Raw genomic sequence first — 23702 nt, forward strand, 5'->3', positions numbered from 1 at the left:
CAGATAAGCGGCTCGATATACTTTCGCAAACCATCGTGTTTCGATGATTGCGAAACATTTTTGTAACGCGGCGCTTCGAATATCTATACTTTCCATTATCCGTAGAAATTAACGCGCGCGTATTATCATTCGCGATCGATGCTTTGTGCAAGAGGAAGACGCAACACGATATAATCAAAGTGTGTGGCACGACAAACTTCTGAAAATCACAGCAACACGGAGCAGGCGTTTCGATACAATTAACCGTGATTGAAAGCGTGTATGCGGTGGTTTGTGCCTGTTGCATGATGTAATCAGCAGCCAATTAACGAAGCTGTTCGTGTTAATGGTGTCATCGGAGATTGAGTTCGACGATGTATTTAAAGGAGGAACTTCAGCTCTGAGAAAGGGCGGTTGGCAAATTTACAAATAGCGTTGGCGTTTCAGCGCAAACCAAATAATATCCAAATATTTGTATTTCATTTCTACCGAGAAATATTTTGGAGGAATAATTTGAAATTAAATTTAAAATTGCAGACATTTCGAATAGCCTGAGATACATATTTGAATTATGTAGTTCTATTTAAAATCGAGAATATTTTACATACAGTTCGAATGGTTGGAAAAGTGAAATGGCAATTGAGATGTGTTTACGAACCATTGATTACGATTGCTGCGATAGAGAGGCAATTCGGTAGGCAGTGTCGTACCACGTCAAACACCCAATCCCGAAACAGCAGACAGAACACTAGACGGAACACCAGGCCAAACTCGGGCGGGAGTTCTTTTACCGACGCGCTGAATAGCGTGCAATCATCGTGACAAAAGCGAAAAATAGCGCGGTCGTTGGACAATGCACGATTCGATTTAACTCGCTGTCAAATATCAATCAATGGACATTCGGTGAATGGAAAATTCGCCGGCCGTATGAACGACGTTCAGTCAACAAGCAATTTTGTCGATTACGATTTAATTAGTTGTCGGTGTTTTCTTACTAAAAATCATCCTACAGATGCTAATTTTTCTAATATCATTTTCCCACGTGGAAACGTTAACTCTGTAGTCAAATTAGATATATAATGACAAAATTGTTTCTCGTATTGTTCCGATAAAAAGTATGAAAGATACGAAGGAGTAAACGTCTACCGTATATTCTAAACAAATTTACCAACATTTCTAATTTTATATCGAAATATAAAAATTTATTAGTTTGCCTGTGATATTGTGCAATTCTACTTGCTCGTATGGTCCGCGGTAATCTTCCATTTATCTTAAACAAACCGGATTCCAAATACGTTGCGTTTCCTTCAATATATCCCATGAAATTAATGCCACAAAGGATAATGGATATTTCAATTTCAATTTTAATAAAGGTTGGTCAATGTTCGTGAATTTATCCGCGTTTTAATAACTATCGTCTAATCTACGTTCACGCCCATGACGACGTCGTTCGACGTTAAGTTTGTCGCGGAGTTTAATTACTATGGTAATAAACGCGTGGTAGATACTATTTCCAGAACGAACCACCTTCAGCTTTCCTTGATAATTCGGTTCTCGTCGTTGTTCTTTCAATTAACCTCTAATTACCATCTAATGACAATATCCGCAATCGTTTAGTTGCCAATCCAATAGAACGATAATGTAGTAGTTTGTTCGAAAAGTGTCTTTCTTTTACACACACGTCTTTTACAACGACGTATCTTTATACAAACATCATACCTAATCTGTCAAACGTTGTAAACGTTATCTTGATAGAACAAAATGAATCGTACGTAATTCGATAAAATAATATAAAATGAAAAATGTCGTGCATCTATAATTTCCTTATAAAACGAAAGAAATTTTTCGACCTAATACAATACGCGTTACTGTCATCCGATTGTACATCTTCGATCGTCTCTTTCATCTAACTTTCATGATAATCCGTCGGAAAGATTCGTAACATTGGCAGATAGTTTTCAAAGCCATAGAAATTTCCTACATACGTACAAAATAATTTCTCGTTGAAATTTCTTGCATACGTATACCATCATTTCTACGGCTTCAGTATAATATCTTGCATTTATATAGTATAATTTCCCAGAAAAATGAGAACGATTCAGTGTCGCGCAAGCTGGTTTGAATGCGAACGATCGAACAGATGGTACACGCTGCGAGAATACAACGATTGAAAGGAGGAACGCTCTCGAACGTTGGTTGAACACGAGTTGAACGTTATCGCGCAAGCCGTCTTTTCGTAATAGACATTGACATTACGGTAAAAGACGCAAGTGTGCGTTATTTGCGGATCATCGACCGCTTTTCGTCGTATTACACACGTGTTTCATCATAGTTCGAAACTCCGCACATAGAATCACTTTGTAGATACCGTGCTTCAATCGCTCCAATTCTGCTCGTTCAAAATTCGTTTCTGAAACGATGATTGCTAATTATTATATATAAACATCGTTCCACGTAAATATCCAGAAACGTCTGGACGTTTGTCCGATATTTATCGCGACTTCCGATTTTTCGGGTCGCGATTTAGAACCACCAACTATCTCCAACAAGTTCGTCTTTATTTGTCGTCGCTTGATTCAGCACCCTTTGCAAATACGTAGACACATTTTTAAAGGAAAATTATAACCAAACTGAATGAATTATGTACAATTGCTTGAAAATAATATTTATTTTATTCGTTCGTTTCGTTCGTAGAATTCCGTGTCTATCTACGTATTTTAAGCATCCGATACGATTATCCTCAATTTTTCTCTCATTTTCAATTGTAGAATCTTTCTGAGATTAGACTGTTGCAAGAATTTAGGACCACGCTGTACATTACAAAGTTGCTTGCAAGTTTGTAACGATCGACTCTTTCTTTAGTTTTTCCACGCTTACTTCGATCTTCTCGTCTGTTCTTCTCAACCGTAGAATATATAGAAAAATTTGCCAAGCGTAGAATTTGAATGCAAAGTATTAGAATCGTCACGAGACGTTTCACGTGAAAAGAGAAGCCTGGAACGTAAATGCAAAGGAAAGAACCGAGCGATCCAAGTTCTCGAATCGATGCGTCAGGAATGGGCGCGTTTCCGGCACAGCTAAAATGACACATCGTGCCTGCAACATGTTATTTACATCGTTATTTTCTGCACGTATTCGTGATCAATCGTTTATCTCGTGAATGCGAGCGGACTTGATAAACGTAAGAGAACGTGCAGCTACCCCGTTGCTTTATGCGTTGCGAACGATCCGTCGCATTATGTACGAGCATACGTACGAGCTAACGAGACGATTATTCAAAAAGCTTGTTAATCGATTCCCATTCAGTCGGCGACTCTTCTACATTGATTTTTGCATGTCGACAGATCGATTCGATTTTTTGCTCTTTTCATAAACGAACGTGGCGACGTCGTGTCGCGTTAGCTTCTTATTTCGTTCCGTTTGTTCTCTCCTTCGTCCTCCCTTTGATTTCTTTTTCTCTTTTACGTCGATATTCTCCTTTATATTTCGATATTTCATCCTGCGATATTTTTAGGGAAATTTGGGGGAATTCGGCAGGAGCAGAATTTGCATGGAAGGTATTTTGTACCTTTTGTCAAATTTTTAATATTAAGAGGATACTTGAAATATTTATGGAAATATAACACATTTGTAATTGTAATATTTCTGCGTTGTTTCTCTTTGCTTTATTCCGCTTCCTCCTTCTCTTTTGTTTCTTTTTATACATCTCATCCGTTAATTTCTTTTCCTTTATTTCCGTTTCGAATGACGAGTATTTAAGAGAATTTCACGAACGTGAAGTTTACAAAGGAAGGTTCGTAATTATTAGGGAACATTAAATACAAGGAAGAATGAGAAAATTCCTTTTAATTCAACCGACAACTCTAATAGTATCTTTATGTTTATTTCCGTGATTTCTCTCCCGTTCTTTGTCCCCTCAACCCTCCCATTTCCCCTTTATTTCCTTCTTCCTGTTTCTTTAATCTATTTCCTTCGAATTTCCGTTTTCGTATCTTTCTTTAAACGTTAATGACCTCGCAATAATTTTAGCGAATTCTATGTTAAGCGCAGAGAATGTGATTATTGCGAAACTTCGAGTGTGAAAACAACTGCGACTTGCTTCTGTCGAAATTGCTACGAAATTATTTACCATCAATGCGAGAACGTTAGATCGGCAATCTAATCCACTTAAGACGAGTTTATTTTTAAAAACGGAAGGAGCAATCGTTATGTAAAAATTTGCAAAAATATCCAACTGATTCTACGGACAATTTGAGATTTAAATTACGTAACCAGCGAAACTGTAAGATTTATGAGCTTGTTGCTCGTCTGTAATCAAATATTGCAGCATTCTCGCAGATTTAAACACAAGTTTGTTAGAACGGACGTCACTTATTGACCGGATATTATATCGATTCGAAGAATCTAGAGGCCGTATCAATTGCGTAATAAGACTCGTTACATTCGTTCATAGCGACATGAAAATTAATGCTAATGCGTGGATTATATCGATCTTTTCTCTGCTTCTTTCATGAAGAAGAATTAAGCCGCGCCGAGCAATCGAGAATTTCAACGTTGAAATTCATTCTGAACAGTTAAATACGTAAACGTATTCTTTACCACGATCTCTCGTTAATTACCGACCTTGTTGATTCCGTTATCATCGTTGGTAATGGAAACGAGCCATTAAACATTCTGTACGCGCGATAAAATGCAAACTTGATGCGGTTCTCTATGTAGAAGTATATTCATGATCACGGTCTGTTCTATTTTTAATTATTTTCTATTTCGAATTTCAAAAAAAAAAGAAAAAAAAAATCGTCGCAACGAAATGGAATACTAATATCATTAGAGAATTTTTTAAACAATATTAAGTGATCTTAGGTCGATAGAATTTTTTTTTATCCAATTTCATACTCGTTATCTTCTTTTTACATCGGAGAGAAATTACAAAACTACGAACTTACTAAAGAGAGAAATTTATTAAAAAATTATGACGCAAAAAATGAACTGGAAGATGTATCAAAAATTGACTAAAGGAAAATTAGAAACTTTATTTTAGCTTTATTTGGAATAATTAAAAAGAAAGCGAAAAGTAAAAAGATTCTTAGAGATTCTGTGCTACGTACGTGAAACGAACTGCACTTTGACTGCTTGGAACCTTGCTACGAGAAAAAGAAATCCTTTTACCTTTACTTTAACTTTCCATAATATCGACCAGCTTACAGATTGCACACGCTCATGTACTTACATTTTTTAAATCCTTTTGTGCCTCACATAGCAGCGCATTATGTTACTGTCTCGCCGTAGTATTACGATATAATACCTTATCGTATACATATGGCAGTACAGTGACAAAATTGCTATATCTAAAACGAAGTGCCTATCTCGAAATGGAATATTTTAATCTCAATTTTTAAAACAACGATACCACTTAGCTTCCTCAATTCCATGTACGATATCTATCGAATAAATACTTACACAAGGTTAATATTAATATCGAAAGTATTAGGAACGAAGATCTCGCGACACACCAACAAGAAGAACATCCGGAAACAATTTCTCGGAGATTAAAACCGCAGGCGATTTAATCGCTTCGACGAGTCGCTGGAATTCCTGGTAGCAGTGTCAAAGTGAAACATGTGAAATCATAGCGTGACGAAAACCAATTTTTTCTCGCTCGCCTTCGATAACAGGCCGTTTTTATTCGGTCGTGGAAAACATTCTTTCAAGCACAGCACGCGGCTGGAAACACGAAAATTCTCGAAGAACTCGCGAACAGCGAAGAAAATACCTACACTGTGATATTACCGAAACAGGAGGTTTTATTTTTACGTATATTCTTTCACCCGTAGCAGTGTTTCTTAAGCTATGGCCTCGTGAAAATTCTTGCTACTGCCACATACATACGTACGCACACACACCAGTGAAATGAAAAATGTTAATCGTCTGTCATCGAAGGATCAGGAAGAATTCGGCAAGTTATTAATCGACGTAGACATAAAGGCTCCGGTTTTTGAGAAATCGTCTAAATGGATTTTTGATTGCGATTGGGATGGAATTTTCAACGATTTCTAAAATGGTCAATGGACATTTTATAGCACTATATCTATCGAAAAACGATGTTTTCGACATTGACGCTCGCAATATCGGAAATATCGATTAACTTCGAAAAACGCCGAAAACGCTCCGTTATAATTAAAGTTAAATTTGCATATTTATCTTATGTACCTTTTTACGTATATAAAACGGGGTTGCGTGAAATTTTTCATAGGAAAATTCTAAGAAGAAAGTCTAAGAAGCGGCGATCTGCAGAAATAAATGCAACTGCTCGAATGTCGATTATTATTGAGAAATTCACAACGATATTATTAAATTTTTGTACGTATTATATATCTTGCGTGTGTCAGATATTTCTATTTGTGTCGCACTTTTGCAATAAATACGAAGCACATAGGCCAGATGGGACACGAATAGCAACTACAAAGAAGATTAGAGCGAAAAGAATTAGCGATTCCGCGGATCGTTAATAAATACGATCTGCAATAAATATTGTATTTGTCGGAACGCTACATTCCACACACTATGGTCCATTTTGTATTATTTGTTACTCTTATTCTTGCTTCGTATCATTTTTATTTCTTTCATTTTCTTTTATCTCTTTGATTTCTTTCTCACCATTTATTTGATTTACGGTTTTATGGTTTCTCGCACGGAATACGATTTTTCGTTTTATACGTGCGGAACGTACATTTCAGTAGTAAAAGTCATCTCCTACGTTTGCCGGCGAACTATACACTAGGTAAAAAAAATCTTACGTATTATATTCATTCGATTATCGATTTAACCGAAGCCTCGTAGCTATCGGCCTTTGCCAAGCGAAAATATTACGTAACATTCGCCTGCATATGCATGCTACGAGAATAATCGCGCACATACATTGTTCGTGAACGTCATTCACGTGGCGCGATTATTGGACTTCCGTCTAAACAGGTATGATGTGTCCTCTGATTGGAAAATACGGATCAGCTGAATTTTGACGAGAAAAAGCCTGAGGAAGAACGCGAGAAGAGTCGTAAGAGATGCTTTACGTTGGGGGGTTCGGCTAATTATCGATAATTATCGTTTTCGAGCTATTGAAATTTTTCGCGCGAAAAAACTAACGAAAATGAGTTCAGTCCCAAGACGCTAAATATTACTGCGAGGCACATGTTCAATTTTTCACCTGGCGAATTCTCCACCGGATTAACGAAGAAACGTGGTCCCAGCGTGGGTTTAACGGAAAATACATTTTTCCCCCGTACGAGTTTTCGAGGAAAATATCGTTTAAACGAAACGCGATACAGGCCATGAAACGAGAGTCGAAGAGGAGAACTTTCAGATGGAAAAATGAAAGGCCGTCGAGTGACTGGCCTATTCTACTGTGGCCTTTCTTCTTCCATGGCCTCTCTTCTCTTCTATCCAGTGCTTCGAAGCACGTAGGCTAATATCCTGCTTGCAGTGTTGCGTAATCAACACAAGACAATTGCGACAGAATCTCCCGTTGCATGTTAAAGCAGATTCGTCATCGACGTCTGTCCTTCAAACTCGCAGTCTTCTCACTGCTCTTGACTTCTGTCATTCGCCATCAGTTTCGGTTATCATTTTCATCGCGTTGTGTTGTTATATGGAGAGAAAGTGACGAGACGATATTAATACGATTAGATGGGAGGGGGTTCACCGCAAACACACACTCTGCGTTTATTACGATAATTGAATATTATGTACAATTTGCGATACGAACAGGGATATTGGCTATTTGGTCGCTATGAGAGCAATACGAGAACATTCTCTACATTTGTCGTGTGTTATTTTTTAGAATAATTTCTATATTGCATGTTTACTAGCACTTTGCGATCTTTCATACACCTGCTGCTTGTATTTTCTTCTCTCAGATTATTTCCTATGCAATGACGCGTATTGAAAATAATTGGTTATAAAATGTCTACGACGCGAATGAGAATATTTGCTATATTTTCTGCGAGTTATTTTTTTTCTAAAATATCCTTTTTTTTTTAATGTTTCATATATCTGTTATTTGTTATTTTCAGAATATTTACTATACTCGCTACCTATTCTACTTGTTCGCCAGGTGACATTGCCAGAATGAGGTAAAAGCGTCTCTGAAGTAAAGCACGAGCTGCAAACGTTGGTTAGAAGGATCTCGAGAAAGAAAAGAAAAATTCTCTGATACAAAGTTCCAGTAAAAAGAGAAAAGAAAAACGAGCGTCCTCGAGGTGCATTCCATTACAACTGAAAATTACAGCACGTCTCTGAAGGCAACACCACCGATCGTACTCGGCTTCATTCAAATCGAAGTGCATCGTAATACACATTTTCGTGCCGAGCATATCGAATGCAAGATAGTACACGCACACGTAGAAAAATAGAGAACGAGACAGACAGACAGACAGGCAGAGAAAGACAGAAAGACTAGGTTAGTTCATAAACAAGGTATCTGCGTATCAGAGCAAAGGTGTTGGCTCGTTTCAACGTGGCGAACGTATTGTGAAAGGCAACACCTTGCGCGCTTTCGTTTCGCTTGTCGTCGCGTACGAGGAGCGAGGATATACGACGTATCTGTCGTTCTGTAAGATAAGTACGCCGGTTTCGCGTTGAATAACCGAGACATATTACAGAATTTCACACTTTTCACAAAACTGGTCGTCATTTTGTTCTTTCGAACGATCTTCCTTCCCTTTGAACCTGTGCCTTTAATTCTAAATATGAGAAACCGAATAACAATGTTGTAAATAATTTCTATTATATATAATCGTATATCTTTGGGAAAAAGAACTTGTAAAGCAATTTATTTCAAGAAAGAATTCTTCCAAATTGAACGTAATTTCTGATTTCTCTGTAGTGTTTTTTAACCGTCGTTGGAGTTGACCAACGTGGCTTTACCGAACAGCGCGCGTTATCTAACAGTGTCTGTATAAGGACGCGACTGTAAAAAAGAGGAAGAAAAAGTACACGATCCTTAAAAAAGAAAAAAAAAAGACGTAACAACTTCAAAACACAATTTCCGCGTGTTATCTTCCCAAAAACGTTGTAAAAGAACATACTACACGACCATAGCAAATGTCTAGTTGCTACCAAATATAAACTAAACCACGTTCACCGATAATCCATCGAAGCAAGGAGAAACACAACGAAATGCATTCCGTAAAAATTCTCGCGACGATTTACGAGGAAATCTGACGAGAAACCAGTCTGACAACGAGCAAGAGTGCAAAGATGTCTGGAGCCTGCAAACAGGCAGCGATACTATGGCTTAATCATCGGAAAAAGCTGACATAACCGAACGTAGCCGGGTCCAGAGAAATTCAGCCGGCAATTAGGCGAGTTACGCGGCGGTTTCACAAAGATAACGAGACAGGCTTCTTGCGGACGAGCCACGGAGAATCACGCGGAATCTCGCATTTTATTTATTAGCGTGCTTTTCCACGTCATCGTTCGTTTATCCAAGCTTTGTTCGCGTGACATGACGCGGCGAATCGGCTCGCTTGTTGTATGGAAATACCTTTCCGACATTTCCCGCATTCCGTGCGTACCACAGTCGCGTGCGATCCACGGCTCGGAGACATTCGTGTACGATGTTTCTCTCCATTCGGTAGAATTCGTCGGATTCTGCGAAAGTAACTTTCTTTTTTGGACATAATAGATCGCGACTTTTTCGTCGGCGTCCGATTCGGTATTTTAATTAGAAAGGCTTCCTGATTTACCGGGATTGTGTGATAATGTTCTTTCCACGCCAACAATGCGTTCTTTTCATGTTTGTCGAGGTATGTTTGTTGTGCAAGGGAGCAGAGTTGATAGATGAGACAGGTTTTAACGGATGTATTTTATCAATACTAATTGGTAAAATTTACCTGGCAATTTACCGTTATTTATGTCGTCTCCTTGCAAGATTTGAAAGTTGTACATAATAGAAGTGAAAAAATTGATTACGTAAATATAGAGTTTAAACGGAGAACGACGTTACGTTCGTCACGTGTATTCGACATTTTGTTTCAATTAGTAACATACCAACGTTTGGTAAATTACTTGCTTTCAAAATCGTTTATACACGTATATAGCTGTATCCCCCTGTTACTACACGTTCATTGTATAGTTTCTCTGTATTCACGTAACATTATCTGATTTTCTTTTGTATATTATATACATCTGTATTTTCGTCTTAATATATACGCACATTTTTGATAAATTAAATTCACAGGGAATAGAGGAAGAAAGTATATTTCAGGTGTGAAAATCAGAGAAGTTAATTTCACGTTGAAGGAATCGATATAGAGAGATTTTTTCATTCAAGCGATAAATCTAGTTTCCTCTTTTCCTATCACGTTCAAGTAGCTACCATTTTTACCGCCTATTTGGTAAAATCGCGTTAATTTATGTCTCGTACGTCGAATGAAAAATCGTAGAACGAAAAGTTGCAGCGAAAGGAGAAAATTAAGTGGACGAGGAGAGTGTTAGTCGGCCGGAATACCGCGACACGTCAATGAAACTACTCGCTCAATGATCAGAATCCACGATATCTACTGTAATTAAGTTCAAGCTTCAGCTGTCTAAAGTTAATCACTGCCTTTATCGTTATCTTCCTTACGAAATACCGTTTGTTAATTAGAATACCAGTCGAAGCATCAGATTTACCGTATTTCCGCGTCGATACGCTCGTCAGCCTTGAATCTGATCCATCTATTAGAAATATCTCTTTTGTTTGCTTCTAATCCTTCACTATCAACCTCTTCTGTTACGCATATTTATCAATAAGAAGAGTAATACACGATTTCTACATATTAGTTTGATTTGCAGATTTGGTATACGAATGTTGCTCACCGAACTTTAATCCTGCGAACAAGTCATTCTTTTCTTACGATATCAATTTTCATCGTGACTTTGAGTTTATTTTTCTCCAAAATTTTCCAAAATTGTCAAATTGAGATTTGAATTTATCTTGTTCGTTGACCTCTGATTAAGAAACCTCTGATTATCTGTCGGTTGGTTAATGGTTCTTCTAAAAAACTTGTTTAATTTCTTCGGAAACTTCTCTCAAGTAAATTGTTAAAAATAACGCGCCTAATAGGGCTACCACGTGTGCGTTACTTTTTTTTTTAATAAATACACATTTGCGATAAATATGTCGTAACTTCCGTACACATTTTTAGACTCATTGGAAATCTCAATCACGCTGATTACAGCGCCGATGAAATTTCAAGATGTTTTATACGACGCGTGTAATACGGCATGCGTTGAAATGTTTTCGTAAACCAACGCGACTACCATCCTCTAATTTTTCCAAATTACTCGTATACCATTTCGTTCTTCCTATTTTATTCCCAAGTGCAAAGGCAGAACAAATAGAACCCTTGCCTTCTCGATCTCTTTACAAACGCCCCAATAAAACATCCTCGACGACAAAAGCCTCTTCGGGAAGTTCAGTGCACCCAACGACCGCATAGTTGGAGCCTAACCCTACTCGACAGAAGTCAACCACCCGTCGACAGCCAGCCCCGAGGAATAAAGTTCGCAAACAACCAACTCGCAGAGCTCTCGAAAGTTCTCTAGAACGTTGAGTACAAATGACCGTACAGCGGTGTCATATTCTGCTCGTTCCCAGAGACGATCCAGCCTAAGATGATATCACCAGCACTCGATGATTTTCAAATTTTTCTGCGCGAAATCGCGGACGAAAGTTATATCTCGATGGATTGATCGTAAGGAGGCTTTTAACGCGAGCTAATAAAACAAGTAGAATTTCCATAAGAACACGTTGACCGCCACGGTGTTCAGCGGTGGTGACTCGCCGAATTATTTAGAAATTTGCGAAATCGTTGACTGATTTTTACTAAATTTCTTACTTTTGACTTTTTACTAATTTCTTTGGGGGAGGGATGATTAAAATAAGATAAATTTCGCGTGCCAAGAAAATGTCAGTAATGTGAACGATTCAGGCGACACTGTGAGAGAAGAAGCGCGCAAGTTCGATATAACGTTTCGCAAAAATGAAATGCTCTGTTGTGATACAAAGAATCTACGGTTCGTGTGCCTCCAGGAAGCCACGAAGTCTTCGCACTCGCGAGTTATTATTCTACTAGAGCAAAGAATATTCAGTATGTTTATTTATTTATTTACAACGAATCTCTTTTCTTCAAATTTGAGAGCTGTTCAACAGTGTTTTAGATGTACACTATTTGGCACATTAGAGATTTAATTTTTGAGATGATTCTTGGGAATCTGCGATAACGAAAAATTATTCGAACAATGTCCATAGCAAGCAAAAGTTCAAGAACCGCTGACGTAGTATATTTTTATGTTTCTACGATCTATTGCGGCCTGCAGAGTAAAATATACGAAATTTTCGTGGCAGTCAACATCATAAGAAAAAAAAAAAAAAAAAAAAAGAACGCTGAATAATCCGGACGATTTCGGCTCCGCAATCAACGCGCTACTGTCTTCGCTATCCAGTCCATCCAGGTGTGCTCCTTTTAAAGGAGGTGAGTTACCGTGACACATGACAAGTGCATCGTCCAAGGCGGTTCAACGATATAAAATACCCGTCACTGTCATCAACGTCGTTAACACCGTTCCGAGAGACACGTAGAAGATTGATTTCGCGGGCTGCGCAATACGATCGACCGTTCCAACGTCTGCAAATACCTCGATCCATCCTAAATACCAGAAAAAGGTCACGTTCGCCGGATGAGCTGGCTAAGTTCGGTTAAATGTTGATCGAAGTCTGTTCGTGGAACAAAGACGAAGACTTAGATACTTGGAGGATGACGACGACGATGACGATATTGTGTTTCAAGGGTCGCGAACAATGGTCTTATTGACTTTCGTTCGAAGTTTGAGAATTTTTATGCTACGATGGATGTATCGGTCCGTCTAGAAGAGTTTTACAGCGGAACTTTTTGAAGCCCAAGTGTTGCAAAGAAAATGATGTATTACGTTTTGAAGATCGATAAAGTCACTTTGGATGGATGTTACGGTGAAACGTTTAGAAACCAAAGATCAGGTTGGAACTATGGTTTTTAAACGCGTGACTAGTCTCGAGATATTCCTGAACAGAACGTAAAATATTATCGCGGTTGATCGACCCTAACATCCAACAAACATGAACATAGTTATTTCTTTCTTTTTTTTTTTTTTTTTTCAGGGATATAATGTAGAAACAGACGTGTCTGTGTCTGTATAATAGTTATCTTCACAAATTCATCCCTAAAGACTTCACCCTTTTACTAATGCAAATCTAATTCAAACCATTTCACGATATTCATATTTTCTTAAGCTGGCTAACTTTGCTTAAAATTCAGAACTATACGAAATTAATTCCCATGAAACAGGAACGAAGAAGAAAGACGAAGAAGAAGAAGACGAAAAAGTTCCACAGATGCATCTCGACTGTTACTTTCACGGGACTCGTTCGTACACTAACACGTACGAGCTTTGCTCGTTGTTTTATCCTTTTCCAGTTGGGCGTGTTGCTGGTTCTCCAGCGATACTCCAACGTTGCTCCGTCTCTTGGAGCAAACACAAAGAAAGTGAACGTTGCAACGCAACCGGGAAGTGGCCTCTTTATGCAATGCGATGCTAGCTACCTGCTTATGGAATAACGCTGGTCGTTGGATTACACCGAGTATATCCTCCTTTTACTGCTGTTTCTCTCATTTTCTCTTCTTCTTGTTCTTCTTTGACGCGCTACGGTTTTCTTATTTACATTATACGCTTTGCCATTGTATTATATATATTTGGTTCGGTGTCCGTAGGATTTTATCAAGTTAGGACGTTGAAAAAAAGAAAAAAAGATTCTTCGCGGTGAATTATTCTGTAGCTCTTTTACTTTTGTGCTTTTTAAGCGATCGTTCGAACATGATTCCGTGAAAGGAGTACTCGAGTTACAAGATTTCAATGTATCAGATTGTAAGGAATTTCTCTGTGAATTATTTGACGTTGCTACTTCGTAGATCCTTTAAATGTCGTTAAAAATGATCGTCTGGCATTTGTATTCTATGAGAAATATTCGAGTAAAGAGATTTTAACGTAACAGTGTCGAAGAACGAGTGCAAATTGTGAGAAAAGAATTTCTACGTACATAATATTATCATTTTGTAATTTCTTCCAGCGATTGTCGAAAGAAAATTTTCTATGAAAGATATTCGAACGAGGGAATTTTATTGTGAAAATAAATAATTTAATAGATCAGCGTAGACGGGGTAAAAGGAATTTGTGTAGTTTATAAATCGTTATTTTGTAACTTCCTTAAAGTGTTCTTGACACGATCGACAATTTTCTTCCTTTTTTTTTCTTTTCTTTTTTAATGAAAAATATTCGACTGAAAAGATTTTCTAAGAGTGTGAAAGAATAAGCGTAGATTGAAAAGAATTTTCACGCGCATAAATATTTGCTCGTGATTTACAATTTATGGAAAGGATAACATTTCTCTTCGTAGTTTTCGCTGTTCTTCGTGCGTTTTTCGTTAGCCTGGGCGAGACCGTGTCGTCTGTATCCTCGGGGAAATTATAGTACACCGAGTTGAAGATTTTAAAGTATGTCGCTGCTCCCGTGGGATTAGCTTCTTAAAAGTTCCAGTAAACTTCCTTTCCGATGAATCTGTACAATTAATTCCTGATAAGGATCCTCTACAGCTAGCAGGCTATGTCATTATTTTAATCTTCTGTAGCGGAAGCACGCCTTGTAAATTCACGAATCCAGCGAAATTCTATGAGATTCTTAATAATGTTTAATAACGATTTTTAATAATATCAGCCATAACAACAATATTATTGAATAATATCATTTGAGAATATAGAATCGTTCCAAACTCTGTTCAATTTTTACTTAATTTACAAGCTAATATAATAATTCCTCAGTATATTTCTTGATAGTCGATCTAAATATTGGGCTGGCAACTAAGTGATCGCGGATTTTGTCATTAGGTGGTATTGTCAAAACCCGCAATCACTTAGTTGCCAACCCAATAATAACACGACAAAAGAACTCAAAACGGACGATTCAGAGAATCGCTGTTTTTCTCGTTGTAAAAATTTCTTACGTTTCTAGAGTCATTGGTGATTCAAAAATACATGCTTGCGAATTTTTCACAGGGAATAAATGATAATAATCGCACTACATACGATGGCACTTTAAATGTCAAATTTATTAAAAAATTATTTTGTCCTGAATATTTTCACGTAATTTCAACATCCTTTCGCACTGTAATAATTCTATTTTCTATTACCATGTATTTCCGTATCTATTTTAGCAGAATTTCTTTCACCTACAGCAACATACACGGTGTTACATTTCGACACGAATAGTCTCAATGAAAAGCGGTATTCCACGCGAGCAGTAGAAATTTTCAAAGGTGCACATTTGCACGTTGAATTTCTTATGCGATGTAACATTATCGGTGAAGCTTTTCCACGTTTTTTCAATATCGTTCCAATTACTTGCAGAGGCAACTTATCCCCGACGAACGTTCACGTAACGATCGTCAGTGCAAGCGTTCCGTTTCGTTTTTCCTCGCCGCGTACTGAATCTTCGAGGGAAACGATACCTCAAGAAAGCCGGTGAACGTAACCTCGAAGGGTCTCAAGGCAGAAATACGACACGACTCCGGTACGAAATTAGGTCGCGTTCCGTTGAATCCTTGGCGAGATACGCGCAAACAGCTTTCAAAGAATATCTCGTAAGAAACGACGCGACCCTCCTCGAAACCTCCCATTTTCGCCACATGGAATTTTTATGCAAATTTTCGCAATTACGCAATTTTAAGAGAATATTTTTAAACGAGCGGAAGAATTCGACGAACGACCTTTCGACAAACTTCCTGCGATCATCTATTTCTATGCCTCGAAATTCCATCGATCGAGTAACAGCGATCTGATGCTTTTGAGTTCGAGACTCGAAAGTTGACAAGTTTGAAGTTTTAAATATATTTCAATTTTGAATTGGGAAACGTTTAGAGGTTGGAAGTTTCGAGAATGGAAAAGTGAAAAATCATGGTATTCGATGATTGTAAGTTTTAGAAGTTTCCAGCAGAGTTGATTAAACCTACGATTCACAGATATTTTAATTCGATATTTTAATATTCCGATTCAACGATCAAAGAATCTTCGACTTTTCATATTCAAAGTTTATCTTCTTCCCCGAAGGCTGGGACGCTGAAGAATTTTAAAAATCACCGATACAACGTCTCGATCCAACGAATCGATCGAGCAACGATAATTCACTTCTTAACTATGCGCAATTACATAATTTTCTATTTCTGATTCAACTTTTTCGAAACAAATCTTCCTACTGCATATTGTAGCATAAATCTATTTTAAGAGGCAATATTTGCGCGTGGTTCAACGATTCTCTTGAAACGAAAGTGAAATTAATAAATACATATAGCTATTCGACGAGTCAATATTCCGTCTGTTGTTCGTTCTCTCGTCTGCTGATGAACAAGCACGCAGAGAAAGATTCATCGAGTGTATTTCGCGATGAGTATTCGTCGTCTTGAGAAGTGTATTTTCTTAGCTGGCGTAATAATGCCACTCGACAATTTCTAATTAATAGGAAAGTCAATAAAACGACGTCAATCGCAGCTAGTTTATCGAAGCATTGCCTCGGACTAACTAAAAAGATCTTTGCGTGAACTCTTCTTTCGACATAGCTACATTAGTTAGGTACTCGTTAAAGATATTAACGAGGTCCTTTCGACAATTACTTATTATTACCAATTATCGTCCTTGTTCGAGAAATTTTATAACGCCAAATGAAATCGTGGCTATAATTTTTCATCGTCACAAAGATGTTTATTTGAAATAGTAATAACCTGACCCTTTCTAAACATAACGAAATAAAATGAAACAGTTAAATGAATTCTTTCTACTCTTTCGTCGAAATACGACTTTTATCATTTATCATGAACCTTGTTATTTAAAATATTGCGTATACGCCTGGAACGGTTCGGTTCTTTTGAAAAATTCGCCTTCCAGAATTCGAAAAGTATTTCTCTTACAAAAAGAAAAAAAAAAAAGAAAAGAAAAATAACGTACGTAAAAAGTGCGTCGTACAGACATTTCTTTATCCGAGAATACTTCGAATTCTGCCGGCGGCAATAAAGAAGCAGAGACGAGAAACGAAGGCGTGGAAAATTATCTGCAATCGGCTTCTTGCTCCGTAGTTTCCATGTCAGTTGGACAATTTAGCCGTTAGACGCCAGCTTCGAGTTCTGTGCGGCGCTTTTATGCCGTTTCGCAGATCGACTGATTGCGTAACGCGCAACAAGACGTGAAAAGGCTCGTTCGCCGCGATTATTCATACCATTCGTCGTGTATAGTTCGCGTATACTTAACGTCGCACCACGGCAAGACTAAGTTTGTACTTTGCTTCGCCTAAAGCCATTCTTGTCCTTTTAGACATAAGTAGCGTAGAATCTTAGATATTTCAAGGTCGTGTTCGTTCGACAACTCATTGGAATCCGCTTACTGTATTTTTATTTGTAGAAACTCTATTTCTCCTTATATCCCAGATTTCTCCTTTTCTTTATGATAATTTTTCTTTCTCTTTTACCTCTTTCTCCGTCTTTGATGTTAGTTTCTTCCATTCCAATGTTCATATACACATACATATATATGAGCTTTTTCCTTTTACCGTCGCAATTTCACTTTTGGGATATCAATCTTTTTTTCTAATGTTAAGGGGACGATAGATAAACTAAAAGTAAATCAACTCGTAGTAACTAAAAAAATTGTTCAAATACCAAAGACACGAAAATTAACAGACGCCTAAGAATCCTCATCTTCCAGCTTTTTCCTAACACCGAGAGGACGATCGATGAATCACTCAATTAATACGTAGCAACTAACGAATTGTCCAGATATCGAACACACGAAAATGATTAAATATTTAGACGTTGAAAATGCAAATAATCCAGTCTCAGTTTAATCTTCGTTCGAAAAAAAAAAAAAAAAAAAAAAGGAAGGAAAAAAGAACGAAAAACAGAACGGCGGATGCAACGCAAAGATCAGATGTAGTCGAATTAATTAGGCTGCCGCTACTTTAATATAGAACTCGGTTATATCGCAATGACTGGCGTAAAACAACGCGTGAATGAGACAACGGCGCGCCTCTAATAGGACACGGAACACTAACTTATTCACGCAACACGCGTGCAACTGGCTTACGCCCACGGATTCCGTGGAAACGTCACGGCAAAATCACGGTTTTATCGGCACGTGACCCACTTCTTCTTCCCTATCGAGCCCAGCACGCGTTCTTCGTTATCTTTGCCGTTGGATCGCGCGAACAATACCTCGTTAGCGCGATAAACGAAGCAAAGACGTCCGATTGTTTCCTTCGAAAATTATTTCGCCGCCTTCTTTTTCTTCAATTTCATCGATTATTTATTTATTTAGACGAGAGGCCAGCGGGCCGCACTTTTCTCTTCAGCTACATTTTTCTAAAATGGTACGATGATATTTCCAGTTACGTAACTGGCACCCTATGGGTCGTTCGTGGCCCACGCGTGTTTCGCGATGTATAACGATGAGTATCGGTGCCTGAAACGTAGCTAATAGTCGTATGAAGTGTACACGACGAAAACGGGATGATTTTTTTTTTTTTTGTAAAAATGTTATTATATCTTTAGTCGCAGAAAATAACGTGGAAAAATATTTAACATATAAATATAGGAAATAATACGAGTTTAAGAAGAATGAACAGGCTTTAGCCCTACCAGGCCCAGTCGAGTGACAGGTTTCAAAATTGAATTTAAGATTGCGCATTTATTATTATAACACTATGTAAATTCTTGTATCATCTGATTAATCAATTTCTCAATTTTTGTTAATATAGGATTTTACATAAAGTTCGACGAACAAAAGAAATAACAAGGAATGAACAATTTTCAATTAAATTTTATCTAGTCCATGGATTTTATTTTGTTCGATCGATCTGAAAGATTTCACGAAACCTGGGTCACCGACGACCACTGTGACAGACGAAGATCGTTAAGTAACGCGAATTGCGTGACGTTTCTTCATGGAAGAAGTTATGGGGTCATGTACAGCCAGCATATTGCTTTTACAGCAATATAGGTGTATTATGCGGTTTCACGTATTGAGAGCAACGAGTATGTAGATTTGACAATACGAATCAATTGCTAGGTTTGCCTCCTCCTCGTCTTCGCGATTAACGTTCCAGAAACGATATCAAGATTACACATATGGAGACATCGTTGTCGACTCAGAAAGCTGAAACGTAAATTGAGGAACGAAAGTAATGCAAAATTGGAGGAAAACGTGTTTCGATCTTGACGCAACTCCTTAAAACTTACAAATCTTTCGATTTCTTCTTCTCGGCATGTTCACAGAAAAATATCCAGATTTTTCGATAATATTTCATACCAATCCAAGCGAATGAAAGTCGGAAAATATCAAATAATATCAGGGAACAAGGGTTGTCAAATTTTTCCTAAATATCTTGATCGATAATTAATAAATATCAGAGAGGAACAGCGGCAATAGAAGCCAAAGCAGTGGAATACCTTGCGATTCGTAAAGAAGACGATAAAGACATTGTCTGTCCTGAAAATCCTCGTTTCGAAACGTTAAACCGTCGATCTTTAAACCTGAATACTCGACGAAAGCCCCGAAGAGCTTGGTGTCGCTGGAAGACAAGCGACCTCGAGCATCCGGCGATGTGGGACACGCCACTTCCATCGCCTTGTCGATAAGAATATATGCGAGGGGGCCTTGACAGAGGCGACTCCTCCCACGAGTGACCAAGACACGACAACAAGGTGTACGCATACATACGTACGCGATCGTGAGTCGCATATGCACGATTTCTCTATAGCACGAGAGCACGGCTAATCCGATTCAAACGAATTTCCCAGATGCTCGTCGAGTCGTTCGTTTCGACACTCGACGAACCATGCAATTGGTCGTGGCCGCTGGCGCAACTAGTTTGCGAAATGTTCAATTGTTCCGAGAGTTTCTAGCGAAATTGAAAAGTTTTATCAAATTCGTGCGGAATTTTGCTTTTGAGTCTCAAACGTTTCCTACGTAGATGGATCGCTTTAATATTTTTTCCGTCGCAGTTCCCTCTACCTCGATTCTGTAAATTTATGTTTACGGAAATTTGCAGAGAATTTTATATAATTTTCGTAAAAACGTCGAAACATATTGCACCTCGACGTATAACTTTTCCAAGATGTTGTATCGTTTTCGTTAAGGATTCAGGATATTCCTTGTAACGTCGAATAAACTATCACTAGACGCTCGATAGGTTTAATAAACTGAGGAATTAAAAGCTATCGATGATTTCGCAAATTTAGTACAAAAACGTTGTCTTTCGTTTCGTCGTTCGAACAATATGTCGTCTCCTCGGGTTAGTAGGTTTATTTTTTGAAGATGAATTTTTTCCATAGTTTCTCCGCTTCTTCTTTCGTTTCCTTTAGGTCGATAGCAGTACCGTTGGTCCTTGTTGAAACGTCGTTTTCTGGGTTGCAGTCAGATCGTACTCTGGCATTCTCTTACAACGCGTAATTAACGTAAAAAGCATATTACGAGTAACTGAACTCTACGGTTCTTACGTTGGAAGATTTGGAGTTATTTGTTGCGATAGTTGGACAAGGTTTGAAGAAGGAAGTAGAGCATTCGAAGCGAACTGGCAATTCTGGTATTTATAGAGATTCGTTGCAGAAATAGTTGAGAGAAAATTTGGTTTAGTCTACTTATTTTTAGATTTGATTATATCATCGAGATTCTATTTTCATCTGAATCCTTATTCTTCACTACCATCTCTCATAAATCAAAGTTCGATTCTATTTTCTATCAGATTTATAATCAGGAAAATTTGGATACTACGATACATTGACAACAGAATTTATGTAATTCGACAGTGCGAATATTAACACCCACTCTGTCGTCTCTTCAATTTCTTCCAAGTGCCAAAATTCATCGATAAACCGCGTATGTTTCTACAATTTATATTTCATTTATTTCGATATTCATTCGTATTTCAATGATGTCAAACAGGGAAGTAAAAACCGAATAAAAATCTGTTTCCAATAAATACTCTACCATGAATATCTCCTATATTTTGCACACTATAAGCGTTTTACGGATTTACTAACTCTATAATCTTGCAAAAATACGCAAACACCCGCGGTCTATTGATCAATGAAATGAACGTCGACGGAAAAAAGAAAAAAAGAGGAAATAAACCAAAAGGAAACTCTAGAAAGGGAAAAGAAGATTGAATAACGAAGGGAAAAATGAGAAAAAAGAGGAAAAATATGATACGCAAAGCAATACGTAGACAGCCGAGAAAGAAGGATTTGCCAATCATAACGAGATCGATTATATCGCTCGGCAGTCGGATTTCCAGGTGCATACCACGCCCTGGTACGTGCTCGCGAACCTTGAAACACCAGCGACATTCCTTTTACAGGGCTGAACTGGAGCGTTCTCGCATAAAACGCGGCGTGGAAACGAGCGTTGCAACGATCAACCGGTGAAATGTTCTCGCGACACCTCGCGAGGTGTTCTGCCTTCGTCAAAGGGCACATTTTACGCTGCGCTTCTGTCCAACGATCGAACGATACCGTGAAAAACTATAAAACAGTTCGATACCTATCGTTTTCAAGAAAACCAATGACATTTGTGCAAGGAAGAATCTCGTTGCAACGGAATATCAAGTTTTCTCAACGTTTCTTAGTGACGTTTACATAGATACGTTTTAGCGATGTGACTACGGAAACTTCGAAATTTCGTGGCATTTCTGTGACTCGAAGCTCTTGGAAGCCAGGTAAATAACAGGTTGCATAATCGATCGATAAGAAATATTTGAAGATTAATAGTTTTAGAATACAGAGAAAAATGAATTGCGAGAAAACTATAAGGATTTATTCATTTTTCCTTTCCATGTTTCGTAACTATGAATGTTCGCTAACTAGATATTTTTCTTACGTGAACAATATTTATCTTAAAATATTTCCGGTGCATACGTGGTTAATATTAAAAACAGGATTTTTCGAACAGATAACGAATTACGTAAAAAATACTAATTGTTTTTCGATGTTAACGTAATTCATCTTATATAACAAACAGAAACGTGCAACGATATACCACCGCCGATTTCGTTTGATTCTTTCTAAATACAAACACTCGATTTACGCGTGATATATCATTAATCTACGTCGTGAGAAATCGTTAAGAAAAAGTATTTGATAGATGACTTCGTGCTTCGATCTTCAATTCGCAGATGAATCTACTTCGCTTGCTTGAGGTTTGCAAAAAGGTAAAAACATTCAGTTCGGATACATAAGTTTGACTTACCTAGAATCGCACGTAATCCGATTAATATCACGTTTACGGGAACAAAGGACACGTGGCGACTCGCTATCTTCCAGCGAAGAAAAACTTTAATTCCGTAAATTGCGCTTGGCTCAGGAATGACCGGGGAAAACGATAACCCGCGAACGAGCAGAACACTTTTAGACTTACGGTTCACGAACACCAGTAAAAAGAAACCTCTCTCTCTCTCGTTCGAGAGAAAATGGAGAACGAGGAGAACAAAACAGACGTTACGACTTCTCTGTAAATTGTACACGTTGATAGACTTAATGAACGTTAGCTGCGACGTAACGTAAGAATAAAGTCAGTGAATAATTATTTTCCCACGAAAATTCGCTTGTCAAGCGTGGAAACGAAGAGAATTAATTGGATGAAGTATCGAATAGAAGATATTTGTAGAAGAAGAGTATTTAATATATTTTCTAATTAAAATATTTTCAGCAGAGAAATTTAATGGTAGGTTTATTGTTCGTAAAGTTCGGAATGTTTGAAAGGTTTAATGAATGTTAATGGTAATGTGACGCAAGGATGAAGTTCGTAAATAATTATTCTTCTAAAAGAAAATTAATCATGATACGCGAAAGAGAAGAAAATTGATGGAAGAGATTGTATGTGAAATATTTGTAGAATGCTAAGGAAATTAGACGGAAGAATTTTATTACGAAGAAAATGTCGAACTCTAGCAACGTGTACGCATTAAAAATTTCACGCGCGTCAAATATTATTGACGAATAGAGATTCAGGAGAAACTGAAAATTTGCAAAGTTCGATTTTTATAATGTTCGATTACGATAACGTTATATTACAGCGAATACCGTTCATACTTCGAAATGACTGTCAGCTGCAGAACTCAACATATCGTTGACGTCACTGGGTCAAATCTACTTAGAGCTACAGAGTTATGTCATTGGAGCTAAGCTGTACAGAGTTCCGTCGATACTTTCATATAGCTGACACTTTAAAAACCTTTGCTTGATATTATACAATGAACATAAAAAGCTTAATGCAGTCGGTATACGAACGAGAAGCCAAGAATCCTGACATAATAATGAAATCTGTTTAGCAGAACTTAAAACCACGAACGACAAACGAAACCAGATCGTAGAGAAACTACCGCATAATACATAAAACATTGCGAGCTGCAAAAATGTTCTCTGAATAATGGATTACATCGGGAACACGAATGAGTTTAATAGCGAAGTAATAAATTTATAATCGAAACAAATCGTTTCGTCAATTTTACGAACTTGCGAAATCTGATAGAAATTTCTGCGGCTTAAGCGTCGACAAATTCTTCTATCAAAAATCGAACGATTCTTCTTGAACTTGCAAGAAGCAAAGAACAGCGCC

General features: G+C 37.7%; 1 protein-coding gene and 1 long non-coding RNA gene across 3 annotated transcripts in view; both read right to left on the reverse strand.

The window, feature by feature from the left end:
- Positions 1 to 23702, reverse strand: part of LOC139989651 (terminal nucleotidyltransferase 5C) — a 153821-nt gene that overhangs the window by 40485 nt on the left and 89634 nt on the right. The gene's annotated exons all lie outside the window — the stretch shown is intronic.
- LOC139989950 (uncharacterized) lies at positions 14287 to 15985 on the reverse strand. The gene is made up of 2 exons (XR_011800450.1): positions 14953 to 15985; positions 14287 to 14637 (listed from the first exon to the last, which is right to left on the reverse strand). It is a non-coding gene; the product is annotated as an uncharacterized lncRNA (long non-coding RNA).

The sequence above is a fragment of the Bombus fervidus genome, chromosome 8, assembly GCF_041682495.2.
Source record: "Bombus fervidus isolate BK054 chromosome 8, iyBomFerv1, whole genome shotgun sequence".
In the NCBI taxonomy this organism is placed as follows: Eukaryota; Metazoa; Arthropoda; class Insecta; order Hymenoptera; family Apidae; genus Bombus; species Bombus fervidus.